This window comes from Bombina bombina, chromosome 3 (assembly GCF_027579735.1).
Source record: "Bombina bombina isolate aBomBom1 chromosome 3, aBomBom1.pri, whole genome shotgun sequence".
In the NCBI taxonomy this organism is placed as follows: Eukaryota; Metazoa; Chordata; class Amphibia; order Anura; family Bombinatoridae; genus Bombina; species Bombina bombina.
Window position 1 is genome coordinate 815199283 of NC_069501.1, and position 22635 is coordinate 815221917.

At 43.4% G+C, this 22635-nt stretch overlaps 1 protein-coding gene across 4 annotated transcripts in view; it reads right to left on the reverse strand.

Moving 5' to 3' along the window:
• TFDP1 (transcription factor Dp-1) overlaps nucleotides 1-22635 on the reverse strand; it is a 448358-nt gene that overhangs the window by 395301 nt on the left and 30422 nt on the right. The gene's annotated exons all lie outside the window — the stretch shown is intronic.

The following is a 22635-nucleotide window of genomic DNA, read 5'->3' on the forward strand; positions in this document are numbered from 1 at the left end:
AATGACTAATGCGGCTTCCTCCAATCACAGCTTTCCCCCCAGGGGAGTCATTGCCTGAGGCCATGCCATGATTGGAGGAAGTCGGATTAGTCATTGCTGCCGTGTGAAGAGAGAATCTCCGGGTGGGGGAAGCTGCTCCGGCTGTGAAAAGAAGAAAGGTAAATTTTTAAACCAAACGGCTGCTTTCTAAACTTTGATGAATGAAAGTGCCCCTGTTTTTAATAGTATTTTTAAAAAACGGGCTTTCATTCATTTAAGTCTACCTTCACTTTAAATACCTCTCCCACTTCCCCCAGTCATTCTGCAGAGGGAACAAGGAACAGTAGGAGAAATATCAGGGTATAAAATGGTGCCAGAAGAATAAAATAATTTAGAGGGCCGCCCATCTGAGAACACGGGCGGGGGTCGTGGACTCTCCTTATACAGAAGGAAATTAAATTATCTGGTAAGCATAATTTATGTTTTCCTTCTTAATATAAGGAGAGTCCACGGCATTATTTCTTACTGTAGGGAATCTTATACCAAAGCTCTAGAGGACACTGAATTATAACGGGAGAAACAAAAAGAGGAGGACCCTAATCTGAGGGCACTACAGCCTGCAAAACCTCTCTCCCGAAAGCTGCTTCAGCCGAAGAAAAAACATCAAAACTTGTAAAATTTATAAAAAATTATGTAAGGACGACCAGGTAGCCGCCTTATAAATCTGATCCATAGAGGCCTCTTTCTTAAAGGATTACAAACTTTTCTCTTTTTTTTGTTATATTAAAACTCATATTTACGATCACTTGTATGTAATAAAAATTACCAACCTCAAATTCCTTCAAAACGAAGCATCAGAAACTTTTAATACCGTTTTTTAATTTTCGTCTAAAACGTCATCTAATCCAGCCCACTTTTTTAGCCCCTACGCGTATATACTCTCAACCAATAATTTTCTCCGCTTTTGCATGTCATAATAATAGAGAATCGCATGCGCACCAAACAGGGACAAAATAGCGCTTGCGCAGTGTCTCTTACTGACTACCAAAATTGCAGGACATCATAGGGTAATACATTGTGTATGACGTTGCGCAATATCGCACATGCGCAATATAAATTTCGGCCGCAATCTTCAAACTGCGGTTTGCACAGCGGATTAGCTAGGAGCGTAAGCAACTCACGGAGTGGGTTCGGAAATAAAATAATTTTAAGATTAGGATTGCAGCAATTAGGTAGGAAACTGAAGAAGACATGCTATTAGAAATATGTAAGGAAAGGTTTAATACAATGAAAAAGATTGCTATCAGTTTAACTTACAGTGGTCCTTTAAAGGCCCAAGAGGAAGCCACTGCTCTATTAGAATGAGCCGTAATCCTCTGGGGAGATTTATGTCCCACTGTCTCATAAGGAAAACGGATAACAATCCTTAACCAAAAAAGATAAGGAAATCGAAGAGACCTTCTGACCCTTACTCTTCCCAGAATAGACAACAAACAAGGAAGAAGTTTGTCTAAAAACCTTAGTAGCCTGAAGATTCAATGCACGAACCACGTCCAAACTTTGAAGCAAACGTTCCTTCAAAGAAGAAAGACACAAGGAAGGAACCACAATCTTTTGATTGATGTTGCGGTCTGACATGACCTTAAAGTGAATGTCAATTTTGTCTTATTCTAACCAATTTTAATATTGCTTTCAAGTTAATAAAGAAAACCGCCACTTTATTTAAAAAAACAAAAACAAAATAAAGGTTATATTTTCATTACCAAATTTGCTCCGTTTTAGGTAGCAGCTCCTCCCACCCGCAACTTCCGGATTTAATCCCCTGTAACGTATACAGCAGTCCCACCCTCTGTATACATAGAGTCAATGCGCGCTCCCGGCTTTGCTATACACAGCGCATGCGTTGCATACTTACCAAGCGCTCTGAAAATTGCTTCTAAAATGACTAAGTCCCATAAGTGTAATAGCGCATGCGCTAAATGTGAACGTGCGTGAGAGCTCTGTGTGACGGCTTCCAAACACAGGCGCATTACATACGCGTGACGTAGCCGAAAGGGGTTTGGTCCCCCCGTGGTTGATCGGATTATTGGTTGACACAAGTGAGCCTACAATGTCAATCATTAATCCAAGATGGCGGGCGGAGGATTGAGATGCCGATCGGAATGAAATAAAGCTCAAATAATAGTTAGAGGTTTGCTGAAAAAATGATGAATTAAAGTGGCAGTATTTTAAGGTCAGCGTTTAAGCAGTGTTTAGCATTGAGCTTGACTTTACATTCACTTTAAGAAGAAAACCTAGCTTAGTACGTAGGACAGCCTTATCAGAATGGAACACCAGATAAGGAGGCTCACATTGCAAGGCAGCAATTTCGGATACTCGCACGCAGAAGCAATAACCACTAGAAAAAGAACCTTCCAGGACAACAATTTAAATGTTAATCTCATGCATAGGCTCAAACAGAGCCAGTTGTAACACCTTAAGAACAAAATTTAGATCTAAACACAGGTCTGATCCTAGTCAGACCCTTAACAAAGGACTGTACATCTGGAAGGTCCGAGAGCCTCTTGTGCAGTAAAAAAAACAGGGCCGAAATCTGTCCCCAAAGGGAACTGGCAGAAAGGCCCTTCTCCAGTACATCCTGGAGAAACGACAGGATCCTGGCAACCTTCACTTTATGCCAGGAAAATCCACGCTCTTCAAACCATAATAAGTAGGTTCTCCACACCTAATGATAGATGCAACAAGTAACCGGCTTACGAGCTTAAATGAGAGTATCAATAATTCTCTCAAAAAAACCTCTCTTGACTAGAACTAAGCGTTCAATCTCCACGCAGTCAGCCTCAGAGAATCTAGATTTTGAAGAACAAAAGAACCTTGTTCCAGCAGATCCCTGCGAAAAGGTAACTTCCACGGAGGAGATGACATCCCCACCAGATCCGAACCACTTCCTTCGCGGCCACAATGGAGCAATCAGTATCACTGATGCCCGGTACTGCTTGATGCAAGCCACTGCACGAGGAAGGAGTGGTAACGGCGGGAAAAGGTAAATTAGACAACCTCCAAGGCACTGCTAATGCATCTATTAGCTCCGCCTGAGGATCCCTGGACCTCGACCCATAACTGGGTAGCTTGGTATTAAGACAGGACGCCATGAGATCTATCTCCGGCGTCCCACACCTGTTGCATATCTCCGCAAACACTTAAGGATGGAGAGACATTCACCCGGATGAAAGGATTGTCTGCTGAGAAAATCCGCTTCCCAGTTGTCCACACCTGGAATGTGGATCGCTGACAGTGAACAACTGTGGGCCTTCGCCCACTCCAGAATCCGAGATACTTCCCTCATTGCTAGGGAGCTTCTCATTCCCCCCTGGTGGTTGATCTAAGCCACTGAGGTTATATTGTCTGATTGGAATCTGATAAACTAGGACGAACCCTGAAGGGGCCAAGCCTTCAGAGCATTGAAGATTGCCCGAAGTTCCAGAATGTTGATCGGGAGGGAGCATTCCTCCTGACTCACAGGCCCTGTGTCTTCTTGGCACCCCAAACAACTCCCCATCCTGATAGACTTGCGTCCCTAGTCACAATCTCCCAGGATGGTCTTAAGGAGGATGTCCCTCGGGATAGATGATCTGGACAGAGTCACCGAGAGAGCGATTCTCTCGACCGGTTGTCCAGAGAAATCTGTTGAGACCGAACCGAATGATCGCCGTTCCACTGCCTCAGCATGCACAGTTGCAACGGTCTGAGACGGAACCTGGCAAAGGAAATGATGTCCATGCTGGACACCATAAGACCAATCACCTCCATTCACTGAGCCACAGAGGGCCTTAAGGAGGTCCAGAGGGCAAGACATGCGGAAGCTAGCTTGCAACGTCTCTGGCCTGTTAGAAATATCCTCATATATATGGAGTCTATTATAGTACCCAGGAATTCCACCTTGGTGCTTGGTATAAGATAACTCTTTTCTAGGTTTATCTTCCATCCGTGGGATCGAAGAAGAGAGAGAAGAGATTCCGAATGGTCTTCCACCAGACGAAAAGAAAGTGCTTGTAACAGAATATCATCCAAGTAGGGAGCTACTGCTATACCCCGGGTTCTGACAACGGTTAGAAGAGCCCCTAGAACCATCATAAACATTCTTGGAGCAGTAGCTAGACTGAACGGAAGTGCAATGAACTGGAAGTGCTGGTCCAGGAACGCAAACCTTAGGAACTGGAAGTGGTCTTTGTGGATTGGAACGTTTAGAAATTTGTTAAAGCACTTTAGGTCCAAAATCGGGGGGGAAGATCCCTCCTTCTTTGGGACCACGAAAAGGTTTGAATAGTATCCCAAACCTCTTTCTGCGACAGGCACCTGGACAATGACTCTCAAGGAGGACAGATCCTGAACGTACACCACAGAAAGGTTTCATTTTTTCCTGGTCTGGAAGACAGGATTGAGGAGAGAAATCTGCCCTTGGGTGGATGAGACTTGAAACCTATATTGTATCCCTGAGCTATGACCTCCAGGACCCATGGATCCTGCACATCCCCGAACCAAGCGTTTAAAAAGAGCATCAGTCTGCCCCCTACACGATCTAGAGCTGGATCAAGGGCCACCCCTTCATACCGATTTAGTCTTGGCAGGCTTCTTGCTCTGCTTGGACTTATTCCAGGGCTAAGCCGGCTTCCAAGTACTCTTGGTTTGCTCGGTCTTAACGGAGGACTGCTGTCATTGAGATTTATCAGAACGAAAATTAGAAACTTGTCCCTTAGCCTTCTTTTAATCTTGCGGTAGGAAGGCACCCTTGCCCCCTGTAACCGTGGAGATAATGGAGTCTAGGCCTGGATCAAATTAAATATTTCCCTTAAAGGGGAGAGAAAGAAGTCTGGACTTAAGTCATATCTGCAGACCATGGCTTCAGCCACAGCGCCCGACGGGCATTAACCGAAAAGCCAGAAGCCTTAGCATTTAGGTGAATAATCTGCATGTTTGTATCACAGATAAAATAATTAGCAATTCTTAGGGCCATAATTCTTTCCTGGATAACGTTGAGGGGACCCTCCACCTCAATTAAATCAGATAAAGGAGTCGCACCAGTAGGTAGCTACTCCAGCAACAGCCGCTGCTGGTTGAAACAAATATCCTGTATGTTGAAACATTTTTCTCATAAGAGAATTTCCATCTTTTTATCCATCGGCTCTAACAACGAGCTATCCTCAAGAGGGATAGTAGTGCATTTGGCAAGCGTGGAGATAGCAACATCCACCTTAGGGACGGAACCCCACAACTCCAATTGAGAGTCCAGGACCGGGAATCATTTTTTAAAGTTAGACGAAGGGGAAAAGGAAGATCCAATTCTGTCCCATTTGTTCTAAATAATGTTTGCCCTCTTTACAGGCACAGGTAAAAGTTAAAAGGCACTACCCTGCCCTAGTAAACCGTCTAATTTAGGAATAAAAGGTTCATCAGGCAGATTGGCCGATTCATCAAGCAGGAAGCTTAGAGGCAGGCATCACAGCTATGTTTATCCTTTCGTTTGCGTTTAGTAGGGCGTGGTAAAGCACTGAGGGCCGCAGACACTACTGTTTGTAACTGTGCAGTAAAATCTGGCAGTAAAAGGCCCCCTCCAGATGGAGGATTAAGCGTGCTATGGGAAGCTGCATGTGTAGAAGGAGATGAATGTTGGGTATGCACCTCACGGGACAGCGAGTCCTCAGAGGTGAACTGCTCAGTGATACTAAAAGGGTTAACCTTCTCTGACCGAATAACATTGTCAAGGCATGTGGAACATAATTGAGAGGGCGGGCATACCAAAGCCTCCTCATAATATAAACAGGTATTACTATTTGGAAAAGAGGGAGTACCCTCTAGTCTAATATCTCAGAATCCTCCATAGCTTAAGATAATGACAGCAGGACACAGAAAATAAACTCTTTATTTCTCAAAAAAACAGCACCTTTATACTCCCAATGGCTGGGGCACTCACCACCTCCTAGACCCAAACAATGCAGAGAAATAGCGTCTTCTCCAACCGCCAGCTCGGTCAGGAAAGAGGAAATGAAAGCGAGACCGCTCCCGGGTCACATGGTGCGCAAGGCAGGACCGCCCCAGCTATGAGAAAAAGCGTGCCAAGCTACACGCTGTGCAGCACTCAAAGTGAAAAGTAAAAACCTGTGCGTTCCAGCCACATAAACAGCCTATGAGCCCAATAAAATTTCACACATAAAGCAGCATAAAATCGAAGCATCACGTTTAATCCCCACTGTTTAATAATTCCCCCTCAGGAGATATTAACCCATGATTCTATTAAGATAAAAGGAGCCACACTGTGACCTTGTCTTCTAGCGTTTTCAACATATGTAAAAAATTGAAACAATCTGACCAGAATCCACGCTGTGGAACAGAAACACAGCCTCTCAAGTGTGGCAGTCTTGTAGCATCACTCCTGACATGGACTTGAGTGAGAAAACAAGCAGACAGTGAAACTCTTCAACACTGATTGCTTAGGAGCTGTTAGCAAGCAGTCTGGATGGGTTCGCAGAAAGACTTTCCCTGCATCTCCAGACTAACTTTCGTCAATCCTCTCACTGAGAAGCTGACAAGACTACTTAAAACTCCAGTCCCATATCGAACTGCAGATAGCCTTCCTAAGGAACTACTCCGAAATCAGACAATTCTCTGCCATCCTCCTGTCAAGAAAGGCAAAGAATGACTGGGGGATGGGGGGAGTGGGAGAGGTAGTTAAGCCTTTGGCTGGGGTGTCTGCCTCCTCCTGGTGGCCAGGTTCAGTGTTTCCCAACAGTAAGGAATGATGTCGTGGACTCCTTATATAAAGGAAATGGTGTTTAACTCAAAAAATGTTGACACTCACCTAAAATGTTCATTTGTTGCAAGACTGAAAAACAACTTGTAATCAAAAAGTGTTTACAGTCCCTTTAAAAGGCGAAATACTAAAACACAAAACGTTGGGGGAGTGGTAGGATGCATACTACTTGAGCTCCGGCTCTTCAAATTGATTTTAGGGGTAATTAACAGTTTTATATGTTGTTCAGAAGTCCAGCTGAAGACCCCGACAAGACTTCTTCCCTACCAGAGCTATTACCCATGACTCTGACCCTAAGGGGCAAAACCTACTTTTATACCAGACTTTGTGAGACGGCCATGCGGCTACAGATTGCAGATGCAGCTAATGGAAGCTCAGAAATGGAGATAGAGATATGTGTAATCCTCGACGCTCAACCTAGAGATCTCACTCTATACATGGATTGCTGAGAATAGATAGTCGAGCTTCCTTGGACATCAAAATTTGTCCGGCTCTTTATGGTAAAAAAAGCAAAACAAAATGGTGACCAGAACAGACTGGGAAAAACAAGTTCTACGAATTCTTGAGACCTCTTTGCAGCATCTGGAGTTACAACTTCTCAGTGAACTAAAAGAGCTAACATCCAGCTACAGGCCATTGGCTTGGACTACACAAGCACCAAGAGGCCAAATCGATGCAGACACTGTGTTAGCGGAGACTGTCGTTAATCCTATACCCAAGCAAGAGGATCTGTTTTATTCTGCGGAGAGACACCCACAGACAGTTGCGCTAGGTTCACAGAATGTAAAACACCAGATGTTCAATTTACCTCCTGGTTCTTGAGGATCCCGGCCATCTGATTGCAACGGCAGAGGGCTGCTCCCATCAAGGTATAACTTTCAGGGGGGCCCACAGCGGGACTCTCCAATTGTTATTGAGGGATTCCCACGTATACCCTGTACAACTCGCGACAGCGAGATAGCCTTGGACTCTGCTTCCTAGTGATCTTTGGCCTAAAACGGAGCTACTGTCTAGGGGATCTCAGCCTCGTACTAAACTGGGCTTAGACAATAATGCTCTGCACTTGATATGGGGCATCAGCCGAGGAGACCAGCTTACAACTTGGACCGCTTATGTTAGAACCGTTCTCAAAACCGGAATAGGTTAGTATACTACAACCTAACCTCGCCCCATTCGTCAGGTATGGAGAGTGGGTCAACTTAATTTAAGGCAGTGGCTATTCTCGCTTGACTGACTGATCCAGGACTCCCTATACCATAAGTGGGATCCCAGGCCCAAGTATTGACTTTGCAGGTCGCATCAGAGTCGCACAATGTGGGTTATTGGCATTGTTTATAAGATCTCACAGTTTGCTGTACATTTTCAGTTTAATGCTGATATAGGTTGGATCGCTCATTTAAACATACAAATGGCAGGAGTTTGCTTGCCACTGAATTCGGTGGTACAGTTCTGAACTGACTCTTATTCTACCACCCAAATTGGATCTGCTGATGTCCTCCGTGACGCTCACTGGTTTAATCTACTTAATTTTCTGCCTATAATGAGAGAGGCCTGTGTGACCATCGGGACTATGTTATAATCCACATTCAGACTGTCTCCCTCGTTATCTTTAAGTGGCAAACTTCATGTTATATGTTTTGCAGTTTTAAAAAACTTGTTGATATATAACAATTAGCTAGTCTGATATTTTTCTATGCACCGGGAGGGGGCTGTGTTTAATACTACAATGGACTGGTATGTAGTCCATCCAACTATATTAGAACTATTGGAAAAAATATTTTTCTAAAGCATTAAGATAGTTTTGTTATTTTGAAATAAGCTGAGGTTAGGGGAGGACTGTGAAGTTTAGGATAACAGAAGAGATGAATTTATTGGTTGGTAATTGTCTACTTATGGTGGTCACGTGTTGCAGCTAATAGAGTGCTGGAACTATAGGCCTTATGCCGCAGGGTATTGGACCCATGCCCATGCGGGAGACTACTTTTGAAAACTTGAGTTCACATCGCTCTGTTGACTATTGTACGTCACTTTATATTTAGATAGACACACCTTTATACTAATTTCATTTGGATGTACCATACATTTATATATGATCTGCCACTAATATACAGTCCACTAACCATACTTTTTAGCTCCTACATAATTTTGACCCTATTATACTCTATCCCAGTAGAGGTTAATTACTTGCAATATTTTTTTTTCCATCCGACTTAGTATATCATACCTCTCTCCTCTCCCCCCCCCCCCCCCCCCCCAATACCCCTGAGTTCACTTTGTGAACAGACGGTAAATGCAACCTTGGAACTACTCCCCCAAATCATTTTAAAAACAGAATTTATGCTTACCTGATAAATTACTTTCTCTTACGGTGTATCCAGTCCACGGATTCATCCTTACTTGTGGGATATTCTCATTCCCTACAGGAAGTGGCAAAGAGAGCACACAGCAGAGCTGTCCATATAGCTCCCCCTCAGGCTCCGCCCCCCCAGTCATTCGACCGACGGTTAGGAGAAAAAGGAGTAACCATAGGGTGCAGTGGTGACTGTAGTTTTTCAAAAATAAATTTGAACCTGACTTAATTGCCAGGGCGGGCCGTGGACTGGATACACCGTAAGAGAAAGTAATTTATCATCAGGTAAGCATAAATTCTGTTTTCTCTTACTTGGTGTATCCAGTCCACGGATTCATCCTTACTTGTGGGATACCAATACCAAAGCTTTAGGACACGGATGAAGGGAGGGAACAAGTCAGATAACCTAAACGGAAGGCACCACTGCTTGCAAGACCTTTCTCCCAAAAATAGCCCAGAAGAAGCAAAAGTATCGAATTTGTAAAATTTGGCAAAAGTATGCAGTGAAGACCAAGTCGCTGCCTTACAAATCTGTTCAACAGAAGCCTCATCCTTGAAGGCCCATGTGGAAGCCACAGCTCGGGTGGAATGAGCTGTAATTCGTTCAGGAGGCTGCTGTCCAGCAGTCTCATAAGCCAATCGGATGATGCTTTTCAGCCAGAAGGAAAGAGTTAGCAGTCGCTTTCTGACCTCTCCTCTTACCAGAATAAACAACAAACAAGGATGATGTTTGTCCGAAATCTTTAGTTGCTTTTAAATAGAATTTTAAAGCCCGAACCACATCAAGAATGTGTAATAGTCGTTCCTTCTTCGAAACTGGATTAGGACACAGAGAAGGAACAATGATTTCATCGTTAATATTCTTATTAGAAAACCTGGTTAGAAAACCAGGTTTGGTACGCAAAACAACCTTATCTGCATGGAACACCAGATAGGGTGAATCACACTGCAAAGCAGACAATTCTGAAACTCTCCGAGCAGAAGAGATAGCTACCAAAAACAAAACCTTCCAAGATAATAACTTAATATCTATGGAATGTAAAGGTTCAAACGGAACCCCTTGAAGAACTGAAAGAACTAAATTAAGACTCCATGAAGGAGCCCCAGGTTTATAGACAGGCTTGATTCTAACTAAAGCCTGTGCAAACGCCTGAACGTCTGGTACTGCTGCCAGCCGCTTGTGTAACAAGATAGACAGAGCAGATATCTGTCCCTTTAAGGAACTAGCTGATAATCATTTCTCCATCCTTCTTGGAGAAAAGACAAAATCCTGGGAATCCTAAATTTACTCCACGAGTAACCCTTGGATTCACACCAACAAAGATATTTCCGCCATATCTTATGGTAAATTTTCCTGGTGACAGGCTTTCTGGCCTGGATTAAAGTATCAATAACTGATTCAGAGAACCCACGCTTAGCTAGAATTAAGCGTTCAATCTCCAAGCAGTCAGATGCAGAGAAACTAGATTTGGATGCTTGAATGGACCCTGTATTAGAAGATCCTGCCTCGATGGCAGTTTCCATAGTGGAACCGATGACATGTCCACTAGGTCTGCATAGCCATAAAGGCGCTATCAGAATTACCGAAGCCTTCTCCTCTTTGATTCTGGCTACTAGCCGGAGGGAGAAGAGAAACGGTGGAAAGACATAAGCTAGACTGAAGGACCAAGGCCATACTAGAGCATCTATCAATGCCGCCTTGGGATCCCTGGACCTGGATCCGTAAAGGGGAAGTTTGGTGTTCTGACAGGACGCCATCAGATCCAATTCCGGAATGCCCCTTAGCTGGGTCAGCTGAGCAAAAACCTCCGGGTGGAGTTCCCACTCCCCGGGTGAAAAGTCTGACGACTCAGAAAATCCGTCTCCCAGTTGTCTACTCCTGGGATGTGAATAGCAGATAGGGTGGCAGGAGTGATCCTCCGCCCATTTGATGAATTTGGCCTCCGCTAGTTGAGCCATGCCTGGAGCGTATTGAATATCGCTCTCAATTCCAAAATGTTTATCGGGAGAAGAGATTCTTCCCGAGACCATAGGCCCTGAGCTTTCAGGGAGTCCCAGACCGCAACCAGCCTAACAACGGGCATCGGTCGTGACAATGATCCACTCCGGTCTGCGGAAGCACATTCCCTGAGACAAGTGATTCTGAGACAACCACCAGAGAAGAGAGTCTCTGGTTTTCTGGTCCATTTGTAATTTGAGGAGACAAATCTCCATTCCACTGTTTGAGCATGCACAGTTGTAGTGGTCTGAGATGAATTCGGGCAAAAGGGACAACGTCCATTGCCTGCAACCATTAATCCGATTACCTCCATGCACTGAGCCACAGAAGGGCCGAGGAATAGAATGAAGAACTCGGCAAGTAGTTAAAAGCTTTGACTTCCTGACCTGTGTTCAGAAAAAATTTTCATTTCTACCGGAGTCTATTAGTGTTCCCAGGAAGGGAACCCTTGTGAACGGGGACAGAGAACTCTTTCTATGTTCACCTTCCACCCGTGAGGACCTTAGAAAGGTCAGAACAATGTCCGTATGAGCCTTGGCTCTGTGAAAAGACGAAGCCTGTATTAAGATGTCATCTAGGTAAGGTGCTACTGCAATGCCCCGCGGTCTTAGTACCGCTAGAAGGGACCCTAGCACCTTTGTTAAAATTCTGGGAGCGGTGGCCAACCAGAAAGGAAGGGCCACGAACTGGTAATGCATGTCCAGAAAGGCGAACCTTAGGAACTGATGATGATCTTTGTGGATAGGAATATGTAGGTACGCATCCTTTAGGATCCACGGTAGTCATATATTGACCTTCCTGGATCATCGGTAAGATTGTCCGAATGGTTTCCATTTGAAAGATGGAACTCTGAGGAATTTGTTTAGAATTTTGAGATCCAGGATTGGCCTGGAAAGTTCCTTTTTCGGGAACTACAAACAGGTTTGAGTAAAATCCCAGTCCTTGTTCTGCAATTGGAACTGGGTGTATCACTTCCATTTTTTAGAAGATCCTCTACACAGCGTAAGAACGCCTGTTCTTTGGTCTGAAGACAAACGAGAAATGTGGAACCTTCCCCTTGGAGGAGAGTCCCTTGAATTCTAGAAGATACCCCTGAACAACAATTTCTAATGCCCAGGGGATCTGGAACATCTCTTGCCCAAGCTTGAGCAAAGAGAGAAAGTCTGGCCCCCTACCAGATCCGGTCCCGGATCGGGGGCTACCCCTTCATGCTGTCTTGGTAGCAGCCGCAGGCTTCTTGGCCTGCTTACCGTTGTTCCAGCCCTGCAAAGGCTTCCAGGTTGCTTGGGCTGGGAAGCGTACCCTCCTGCATTGCGGTTGCAGAGGTTGAAGCAGGTCCACTCCTGAAGTTGCAAAAGGAGCGAAAATTAGCCTTGTTTTTGGCCTTAAACGGTCTATCTTGTGGAAGAGCATGGCCCTTTCCCCCAGTTGATATCCAAAATAATTTCTTTCAATTCTGGGCAGAATAGGGTCTTTCCCTTGAAAGGAATATTTAATAGTTTGTTTTGGATGACACTTCAGCCGACCACGATTTGAGCCAAAAGCGCTCTCCGCGCCATCATGGCAAAACCAGAATTTTTCGCCGCTAACTTAGCTAATTGGAAAGCGGCATCTGTGATAAAGGAATTAGCCAGCTTTAGAGCATGAACTCTATCCATGACTTCGTCATATGAAGTCTCTCTCTGGAGCGACTCCTCCAGTGCCTCAAACCAGAAAGCCGCTGCAGTAGTTACAGGAATAATGCAGGCAATCAGTTGAAGAAGGAAACCTTGTTGAACAAATTATTTTCTTTAGTAAACCTTCTAATTTTTTTATCCATAGGATCTTTGAAAGCACAACTGTCTTCTATTGGTATGGTTGTGCGCTTGGTTAGTGTTGAAACCGCTCCCTCTACCCTTAGGGACCGTCTGCCACGCGTCCCGCCTGGGGTCATTTATGGGGAACATTTTCTTAAAGATTGGGGGGGGGGGGGGGGGGGGAACAAAAGGTACACCTGGTCTCTCCCACTCCCTAGTCACAATATCCACCACCCTCTTCGGGATCGGAAACGCATCAGTGTATACAGGGACTTCTAGAAACTTGTCCATTTTACACAATTTTTCTGGGACCAACCATGGGGGTCCGCAATCATCCAGCGTAGCTAAAAAACAAAATTTATGCTTACCTGATAAATTCCTTTCTCCTGTAGTGTGGTCAGTCCCACGGGTCATCATTACTTCTGGGATATTAACTCCTCCCCAACAGGAAGTGCAAGAGGATTCACCCAGCAGAGCTGCTATATAGCTCCTCCCCTCTACGTCACCTCCAGTCATTCGACCAAGGACCAACGAGAAAGGAGAAGCCAAAGGGTGTAGTGGTGACTGAGTATAATTCAAAAAAATTTTAACCTGCCATAAAAAACAGGGCGGGCCGTGGACTGACCACACTACAGGAGAAAGGAATTTATCAGGTAAGCATAAATTTTGTTTTCTCCTGTTAAGTGTGGTCAGTCCACGGGTCATCATTACTTCTGGGATACCAATACCAAAGCTAAAGTACACGGATGACGGGAGAGACAGGCAGGCTCTTTATACGGAAGGAACCACTGCCTGAAGAACCTTTCTCCCAAAAACAGCCTCCGAAGAAGCAAAAGTGTCAAATTTGTAAAATTTGGAAAAAGTATGAAGAGAAGACCAAGTTGCAGCCTTGCAAATCTGTTCAACAGAAGCCTCATTCTTAAAGGCCCAAGTGGAAGCCACAGCTCTAGTAGAATGTGCTGTAATTCTTTCAGGAGGCTGCTGTCCAGCAGTCTCATAGGCTAACCGTATTATGCTACGAAGCCAAAAAGAGAGAGAGGTAGCCGAAGCTTTTTGACCTCTACTCTGACCAGAATAAACGACAAACAGGGAAGACGTTTGTCGAAAATCCTTAGTTGCCTGTAGATAAAATTTCAGGGCACGGACTACATCTAGATTGTGTAGCAGACGTTCCTTCTTCGAAGAAGGATTAGGACACAAAGATGGAACCACAATCTCTTGATTGATATTCCTGTTAGTGACCACCTTAGGTAGGAACCCAGGTTTAGTACGCAGAACTACCTTGTCTGAATGAAAAATAAGATAAGGAGAATCACAATGTAAGGCAGATAACTCAGAGACTCTTCGAGCCGAGGAAATCGCCATTAAAAACAGAACTTTCCAAGATAACAGCTTGATATCAATGGAATGAAGGGGTTCAAACGGAACACCCTGTAAAACATTAAGAACTAAGTTCAAACTCCATGGTGGAGCAACAGTTTTAAACACAGGCTTGATCCTAGCTAAAGCCTGACAAAAAGCTTGAACGTCCGGAACTTCTGACAGACGTTTGTGTAAAAGAATGGGACAGAGCTGAAATCTGTCCCTTTAAGGAACTAGCAGATAAACCCTTTTCTAAACCCTCTTGTAGAAAAGACAATATCCTAGGAATCCTAACCTTACTCCATGAGTAACTCTTGGATTCGCACCAATATAAGTATTTGCGCCATATCTTGTGGTAAATCTTTCTGGTAACAGGCTTCCTAGCCTGTATTAAGGTATCAATAACTGACTCAGAAAAACCACATTTTGATAAAATCAAGCGTTCAATTTCCAAGCAGTCAGCTTCAGAGAAATTAGATTTTGATGTTTGAAGGGACCCTGGATCAGAAGGTCCTGGTTTCAGAGGTAGAGACCAAGGTGGACAGGATGACATGTCCACTAGATCTGCATACCAAGTCCTGCGTGGCCATGCAGGCGCTATTAGAATCACTGATGCTCTCTCCTGTTTTGATTCTGGCAATCAATCGAGGAAGCATCGGGAAGGGTGGAAACACATAAGCCATCCCGAAGGTCCAAGGTGCTGTCAAAGCATCTATCAGAACCGCTCCCGGATCCCTGGATCTGGACCTGTAACGAGGAAGCTTGGCGTTCTGTCGAGACGCCATGAGATCTATCTCTGGTTTGCCCCAACGTCGAAGTATTTGGGCAAAGACCTCCGGATGAAGTTCCCACTCCCCCGGATGAAAAGTCTGACGACTTAAGAAATCCGCCTCCCAGTTCCCACTCCCGGGATGTGGATTGCTGACAGGTGGCAAGAGTGAGACTCTGCCCAGCGAATTATCTTTGATACTTCCATCATAGCTAGGGAGCTTCTTGTCCCTCCCTGATGGTTGATGTAAGCTACAGTCGTGGTGTTGTCCGACTGAAACCTGATGAACCCCCGAGTTGTTAACTGGGGCCAAGTCAGAAGGGCATTGAGAACTGCTCTCAATTCCAGAATGTTTATTGGTAGGAGACTCTCCTCCTGATTCCATTGTCCCTGAGCCTTCAGAGAATTCCAGACAGCGCCCCAACCTAGTAGGCTGGCGTCTGTTGTTACAATTGTCCAGTCCGGCCTGCTGAATGGCATCCCCCTGGACAGATGTGGCAGAGAAAGCCACCATAGAAGAGAATTTCTGGTCTCTTGATCCAGATTCAGAGTAGGGGACAAGGTCTGAGTAATCCCCATTCCACTGACTTAGCATGCACAATTGCAGCGGTCTGAGATGTAGGCGTGCAAAGGGTACTATGTCCATTGCCACCTCCATGCATTGAGCTACTGACGGGTGTTGAATGGAATGAAGGACACGGCATGCATTTTGAAGCTTTGTTAACCTGTCTTCTGTCAGGTAAATCTTCATTTCTACAGAATCTATAAGAGTCCCCAAGAAGGGAACTCTTGTGAGTGGAAAGAGAGAACTTTTCTTTTCGTTCACCTTCCATCCTTGCGACCTTAGAAATGCCAGTACTAACTCTGTATGAGACTTGGCAGTTTGAAAGCTTGAAGCTTGTATCAGAATGTCGTCTAGGTACGGAGCTACCGAAATTCCTCGCGGTCTTAGTACCAGCCAGAAGAGCACCCAGAACCTTTGTGAAGATTCTTGGAGCCGTAGCCAATCCGAATGGAAGAGCTACAAACTGGTAATGCCTGTCTAGAAAGGCAAACCTTAGATACCGGTAATGATCTTTGTGAATCGGTATGTGAAAGTAAGCATCCTTTAAATCCACTGTGGTCATGTACTGACCCTTTTGGATCATGGGTAAAATTGTCCGAATAGTTTCCATTTTGAACGATGGAACTCTTAGTTATTTGTTTAGGATCTTTAAATCCAAGATTGGCCTGAAAGTTCCCTCTTTTTTGGGAACCACAAACAGATTTGAGTAAAACCCTTGTCCTTGTTCCGACCGCGGAACCGGATGGATCACTCCCATTAATAAAAGATCTTGAACGCAGCGTAGAAACGCCTCTTTCTTTATTTGGTTTGTTGACAACCTTGACAGATGAAATCTCCCTCTTGGGGAGAGGATTTGAAGTCCAGAAGGTATCCCTGAGATATGATCTCTAACGCCCAGGGATCCTGGACATCTCTTGCCCAAGCCTGGGCGAAGAGAGAAAGTCTGCCCCCACTAGATCCGTTCCCGGATCGGGGCCCTCAATTCATGCTGTCTTAGGGGCAGCAGCAGGTTTCCTGGCCTGCTTGCCCTTGTTCCAGGACTGGTTAGGTCTCCAGCCTTGTCTGTAGCGAGCAACAGCTCCTTCCTGTTTTGGTGCAGAGGAAGTTGATGCTGCTCCTGCTTTGAAATTACGAAAGGAACGAAAATTAGACTGTCTAGCCTTAGGTTTGGCTCTGTCTTGAGGCAGGGCATGGCCTTTACCTCCTGTAATGTCAGCGATAATTTCTTTAAACCTGGGCCCGAATAAGGTCTGCCCTTTGAAAGGTATATTAAGCAATTTAGATTTAGAAGTAACGTCAGCTGACCAGGATTTTAGCCACAGTGCTCTGCGCGCCTGAATGGCGAATCCGGAATTCTTAGCCATAAGTTTAGTTAAATGTACTACGGCATCCAAAATAAATGAGTTAGCTAACTTAAGGGCTTTAAGCTTGTGTGTAATCTCATCTAATGGAGCTGATTCAAGTGTCTCTTCCAGAGACTCAAAACCAAAATGCTGCTGCAGCCGTGACAGGCGCAATGCATGCAAGAGGTTGCAATATAAAACCTTGTTGAACAAACATTTTCTTAAGGTAACCCTCTAACTTTTTATCCATTGGATCTGAAAAGGCACAGCTATCCTCCACCCGGGATAGTGGTGACGCTTAGCTAAAGTAGAAACTGCTCCCTCCACCTTAGGGACCGTTTGCCATAAGTCCCGTGTGGTGGCGTCTATTGGAAACATCTTTCTAAATATCGGAGGGGGGTTGAGAACGGGCACACCGGGTCTATCCCACTCCTTAGTAACAATTTCAGTAAGTCTCTTAGGTATAGGAAAAACGTCAGTCTACTCGCCGTACCTGAGAACTACGCAAAATATTTATCCAACCTACACATTTTCTCTGGTATTGCAACTGTGTTACATCATTCAGAGCCGCTAACACCTCCCCTAGTAATACACGGAGGTTTTCCAGCTTAAATTTAAAATTTGAAATATCTGAATCCAGTTTGTTTGGATCAGAACCGTCACCCGCAGAAGGAAGCTCTCCGTCCTCATGTTCTGCAAATTGTGACGCAGTGTCTGACATGGCCCTAATATTATCAGCGCACTCTGTTCTCAACCCCAGAGTGATCACGCTTACCTCTTTGTTTCTGGTAATTTAGCCAAAACTTCAGTCATAACAGTAGCCATATCCTGTAATGTGATTTGTAATGGCCGCCCAGATGTACTCGGCGCTACAATATCACGCACCTCCCGAGCGGGAGATGCAGGTACTGACACGTGAGGCGAGTTAGTCGGCATAACTCTCCCCTCGTTGTTTGGTAAAATATGTTCAATTTGTACAGATTGACTTTTATTTAAAGTAGCATCAATGCAGTTAGTACTTAAATTTCTATTGGGCTCCACTTTGGCTTTAGCACATATAGCACAGATATCTTCCTCTGAATCAGACATGTTTAACACACTAGCAAATAAACTAGCAACTTGGAAATACTTTTCAAGTAATTTACTATAATATGAAAACGTACTGTGCCTATAAGAAGCACAGAAAAAGTTATAGCATCAAATCTTTGTAAAAAACACACTTTTAGCAAAGGATTGCTCCCATTAGCAAAGGATAACTAACCCTGATAGCAGAAAAAAAATACAGAAATAAACGTTTTTTTATCACAGTCAACTACAATCTCACAGCTCTGCTGTGAGTGATTACCTCCCTCAAAACAAGTTTTGAAGACCCCTGAGTTCTGTAGAGATGAACCGGATCATGCAGGGAAGAAAATAAACTTCTGACTGAATTTTTTGATGCGTAGCAAAAGCGCCAAAAAAGGCCCCTCCCCCTCACACACAACAGTCATAAATTAAATAAAACGACTGCCAAGTGGAAAAAAAACAGTGCCCAAAACATTTTTTCACCCAGTACCCTCAGAAAATTAAACGATTTTACATGCCAGCAAAAAAAACGTTTAACATAAATAAGTTAAGTGTTATTAAAAAGCCTGTTGCTAGTCCCTGCAAATTAGGCTAAAGTCTTATGCATACAGTATAATTCCAGTGAAGTGCCATTCCCCAGAATACTGAAGTGTAAAATATACATACATGACAGCCTGATACCAGTTGCTGCTACTGCATTTAAGGCTGAGTTTACATTATATCGGTATGGCAGAATTTTCTCATCAATTCCATTGTCAGAAAATAATAAGCTGCTACATACCTCTTGCAGATTAATCTGCCCGCTGTCCCCTGATCTGAAGTTTACCTCTCCTCAGATGGCCGAGAAACAGCAATATGATCTTAACTACGCCGGCTAAAATCATAGAAAAAACTCAGGTAGATTCTTCTTCAAATTCTACCAGAGAAGGAATAACACACTCCGGTGCTATTATAAAATAACAAACTCTTGAATGAAAGTATGAAACTAAGTATAATCACCACAGTCCTCTCACACATCCTATCTATTCGTTGGGTGCAAGAGAATGACTGGAGGTGACGTAGAGGGGAGGAGCTATATAGCAGCTCTGCTGGGTGAATCCTCTTGCACTTCCTGTTGGGGAGGAGTTAATATCCCAGAAGTAATGATGACCCGTGGACTGACCACACTTAACAGGAGAAACCTCCTTAAGCAGTACGCGGAGGTGTTCCAGCTTAAATTTAAACGCTAAGGAATCTGATTCTGCCCGCTGAGAAACCTTTCCTGCGTCAGAAATTTCTCCCTCGGACAGCACATCCATCACTGCCACTTCAGAGTGTTGTGAGGGTACAACGGATAAATCATCCAAAGCTTCTGATTGCTCATCCTCTGTTCTTAAAAACTGAGCTATCACGCTTTTTAGGAAAAACTGGCAGTTTGGATAGAAATCCCGCAAGGGAATTATCCATGACTGCTGCTAATTGTTGTAAGGTAATAGGGGCCAATGCGCTAGAAGTACTAGGCATCGCTTGCGCGGGCGTAACTGGTGTCGACACATGGGGAGAGGCAGGAGAACTATCCTCGTTACCTTCCGTTAAAGAATCATCTTGGGCTACATTTTTAAGTGTCACTGCATGGTCTTTAAAATGTTTAGATACCTTAGCACACTTTAAACACAAATGTAAAGGGGGTACCGCCATGGCTTTTAAACACATAGAACAAGGTCTATCAGTAGGCTCAGACATGTTAAACAGACTTAGACAGCACTCAAATACAGTAAAATACAATTTTTGAAAAAACGGTACTGTGCCTTTAAATAATAAAAAGCGCACACTTTACTAAATCTCCAAAAATCATCCAATCTTTATGAAATTTCACCATATGATCCTAATGCTTTGAAATGATTGCACAGCAAATTTCAAGTCAATTAACCCCTTGCTGCCCAAACCGGAGCAAATTAAAGCTAAGCACCATGCCACAGCTCCTACCTTCCTTGGGGATTAGTTTTAATTGAAAATAAGCCTCTCTGAAGTCCTCAAGTAATCTCTGGACTCTTCACATGGAGCTGCATGAAGCTGTCTGTAAAATCAACTGCGCAACTGAGGCGCGAATTTCAGGCCCTCTCCCTCTTCACTCTGGGGATGTGGGGCCTTCCCAAGCCAAAATAGGTGTCTAAATAGATGCCATGCGGAATAAACCCCAAAAAAGTGTTTCAAATGTAATATAAACTTGTATAAATTAGATTTTTGTTAAAAAATAATCGATTGCCCCTTAACAGTGTCCACCAGTGTTTGAGCCCTTTCAAATAAGCCTTCCTTCTATACTAAGTCTCAGAATATGGCTTACCTTTCCCACATGGGGATTCTTGTCAGTTTTCTAGCATTACTAAGTCTTGATTAGAAAAAATGACTGAAACATACCTCAAAGCAGTTAAGCCTGCAAACTGTTCCCCCCAACTGAAGTTTTCTGATGCTCAACAGTCCTGTGTGGGAACAGCAGTGGATTTTAGTTACAACATGCTAAAATCATTTTCCTCTCAGCAGAAATCTTCATCACTTTCTGCCACAGAATAAATAGTACAAACCGGCACTATTTTAAAATAAACTTTTGATTGAAGAAATAAAAACTACAAATCTAACACCACATTCACTTTACCCTTCCGTGGAGATGCTACTTGTTAGAGCGGCAAAGAGAATGACTGGGGGGGCGGAGCCTGAGGGGGAGCTATATGGACAGCTCTGCTGTGTGCTCTCTTTGCCACTTCCTGTAGGGAATGAGAATATCCCACAAGTAAGGATGAATCCGTGGACTGGATACACCAAGTAAGAGAAACTTTAATTTTGAGACATAGTGGCATATTTTCATTTAAAGTCCATTTAAATTAATATTGGTTAAATATTTTTTCACCCTTTGATTGTAATATTACCATTCCCTAATGTTTAATATTTTTACTATACAAGGTTTATACGTGGGAAATAGTCCAGATACTAATATTAACATACTAATATTAACAAACTAAGATTTTATTGCATATGCTTCTTCACATATATTTCCCCCACCTTTTCGATTCTAATGATACTATTCCCGAATAATTGTACTGTCTTTGTTGCTGGTCCAAGAGTGGCCGTCTTTTGACGTGGGAATTTGTTTCAACTTTATTTAAAATAAGAGGTTAGCCACTGATTGTTTAGGTTTTCTATTAGGATTCATACGTGTGCGTATGTCCATAGAATATTAAGTGGACCCAAATGTCTAATGTTACTGACAATACTGTCTATGTTTTGACAATTGTATATGTCCATAACTGGAATATTGTAGTACAAAGAAGAAAAGTGGATATAAGAACCCTGCTTAACTAGTGATTTCCCCTCCTAGAAAACGTGATGTGCAAAAAGCTAGTGAAAATAGTTAAGCGCTAAAAGCACGGGTAAATATTATACTGTAATTACAAAGTGTTTTGCAACAGTGTTGTTGTAAAAAAAAGCAGATGTTAGTTTAACATCAAAAGATAGTATATAGTGAAGTTGCCTGAGATTTATACCAAATCATGTGAAATTTATGTTGCCAATGTAAAGAAGTAAAAAATGTGTCAAAGTGAAAACACTCTAATAAAGTCAAAGTAACAATTTAATAAAATACAGATATAAATATATCCTCTAAAACATAAAACATATAAGCTGTAACATTGCTAAGTGACAGTGGTAAAACATAGCTAAAATAAATTATTTGCGCTTTAAAGATGAACGAATAGCCTTGGCCTCAGGCTATGGAGATATCTTGACAGAATTAAAATATGAATGCGGTATTCACACTAATTTAGAGAACAAACAGAGTGCTTTTAGCAATAGCAAGGAGACCAAACACAGCGTGTTGTTTAATGGGTAAGCTCACCGTTTGTGTGTGGTGAGGAGTTACAGACTGAGTGGGTGGCAGCTTTTACGTGATACCTCTGACGTCACGTGTAGACTTGTAAATGTCTAAAGCAGACGGAGGAGCTTAGGTGGATAAAAACATATTAGAAGTGCAATACTGCAAACAAATAGTTCAGTTTCCTTGGTATTAACCCCTATTCCTTAGCAGACAAGGATTTCCTGGGGGAAAATAGATGATCTTGGCGGTCACAAATTGTGACTATGTTCTCTTTATCGATTGTTGTAGATGAAATACTTGACTGATGAAATGTATTGACGGGCTTGGCGGTCGCAGGTAGCGACTAAAGAGTTCTTATAATTTTTGATATAGATATTATAAACAACAACGCCCAAAACACTTTAGCAAATAAATGGGTTTGTTTTCTTCATGTAGACCCCTATTCCTTAGCGTCAAAGGAAGTCCTGGGGGAAATTTGCAAATAGTCTTGGCGGTCACAAATTGTAACTATATTCCTTTTCTCCATTGTTAGAGGTGGTATATAAGGTAGAAAAAACTCCACATTAGCTTATGAAGTATGTAGATGGTCTTTGTGGTCGCTGATAGCAACTTATAGAGTCCTTGTTTGTACCATTATAGGCACAGCACACAAAGTCCTTAATAGAAGCAATTCTTATGCAAATAATGAATGGAAGTGACAACAGTGTCAAGGTCAACGCATTTCGCCCTTAGGCTTTATGAAAAGCCTAAAG